General features: G+C 41.9%; 1 long non-coding RNA gene across 1 annotated transcript; it reads right to left on the bottom strand.

Annotated features, from left to right (window-relative positions):
• Positions 1 to 71: 71 nt before the first annotated feature.
• On the bottom strand, positions 72 to 1,142 carry LOC123967021. Its single transcript, XR_006824160.1, has 2 exons — positions 686 to 1,142; positions 72 to 409 (listed from the first exon to the last, which is right to left on the bottom strand). It is a non-coding gene; the product is annotated as an uncharacterized LOC123967021 (long non-coding RNA).
• Between the last annotated feature and the right edge of the window lie 547 nt (positions 1,143 to 1,689).

The raw sequence follows: 1,689 nt of genomic DNA, 5'->3' as shown, positions 1-1,689 counted from the left end.
AGCTTAATGGCAGTTCAAGAGCCAGTAGACACTGATGAACTTAGTGCTGAATAAAAAGACTCATAAAGTGATTATGACCAAAGCTTAAATCTTTAATAACAGCCAAACAAGAGTTTAAGAGACAAAAACTAGGAAACAGCTGACAGCATCATTTTCTCAACCTGCTTCTTTATGAGTGATCTAAACATGTAATGATAGAAAAGACTTTTACTGTCTGAGTGTCTTTTTGGAAAAGTCTAAATGTCTCTGTCAACCTGTGCTGGTTTTACCGCTCACCACATCAACGTGTAACTGGTCGTTAAGTCCTGATGTCCAGTCAGCTGGATCCACTGGAGCAGCAGAAACTGGAGAGACAGGTGTGCTGGTACCACGATGGTACTGCTCTCCACTTCAGTAGCCACAGGTAGACCTACGAGGAAGATTAACACATAAAATAAGTCATTTCAGTAAGTTGACATGTTCATACACCGAGTGTTGCTAGAGGTGAATAATTGTTTAGTTATTGTTGATGTAGGCCTAAACTTACCAGCACTGTCAGCTTCTTGCTAATCCTGGTTAGCATGTTAGCAAGCTACAGCGTTAGCACCGTTGATACCAGCGCGGCTAACTGAGGCTAATCTAAGACCTTCAGTGCAGATTATCTAAAAATACAGGCATAGGAAACGGAGCCTGTGGGCTTACGCACCTTTATCTTCTTGCCTCCTCTCTTCTTAGAGGCTCTTCTGATGTCTTTTTACACGTCCAGAAAAATATGATCTTCTCTTGTCAGACATCGAGCCTGACGGACTCAGCGTAACGAGTGATGTTGGTGACGTCTCAGGGTCAGTCAGGGTCAGGAGTCTCAGGTCACAGCTGATTTTCCATAGTATATAACTACATTAAATAACCAATGTGCTCATTGTGGTGCGAATTATAGAGATCTGTCTTTCATGTTAGTTTACCACTAACAAGCAGTGACTGTACGGGGCCCTCTGCTGCCCACGGGGCCCTTTGCCACCGCAAAGGTCGCTTAGTGGCTGGGCCGGCTCTGACAGGAAGTGATCAAGAGAATGATTATTGATTTATTGATTTGGGAAAGTAGTTTTCTCTTTACGTTTTTCACGTGTTGCAGATCTTTTCCTCTCTATGAAGCCAGGTTTGTCTCTGGCGGCCCGTCTCGATGGCCAGGTTCTGATCACTGACTCTGTACGTGGTTCTCTGTTTTTTGTTGGGTATGTTTGTTGGGTGTGTAGCTTCTGTTTAAGGCCAAATAACACTGAAGTTTGAATGTTTTACTTCCAGACCTTTGCAAATTTTTCTATATATATATATATATATATACAGTGGGGGAAAAAAGTATTTGACCCCTTGCTGATTTTGCAGGTTTGCCCACTTACAAAGAATGCAACAATCTACAATTTTAATCATATGTACATTCTAACAGCGAAAGACAGAATCCCAAAGAAAATTCCAGAAAATCACATCATATGAATTTATTAAAATTGATGACCATCTGATGAGGAAAAACAAGTATATGACCCCCTACCAAACAGCAAGTATTCTGGCTCCTACAAGCCAGTTAGTCTTTCTTTAAGACACAGCCCCAATCCCAACCAATTATCTACATCAAATACACCCGCCTCACCTCGTTACCTGTATAAAAGACACCTGTCAACACCCAAACAACCAGCATCCAACATCACCACCATG

The sequence above is a fragment of the Micropterus dolomieu genome, unplaced genomic scaffold (assembly GCF_021292245.1).
Source record: "Micropterus dolomieu isolate WLL.071019.BEF.003 ecotype Adirondacks unplaced genomic scaffold, ASM2129224v1 contig_14801, whole genome shotgun sequence".
NCBI classification, from domain to species: domain Eukaryota; kingdom Metazoa; phylum Chordata; class Actinopteri; order Centrarchiformes; family Centrarchidae; genus Micropterus; species Micropterus dolomieu.
Note: the sequence above shows the minus strand (reverse complement) of the source record. Positions and strands in the feature narration are given on the sequence as shown.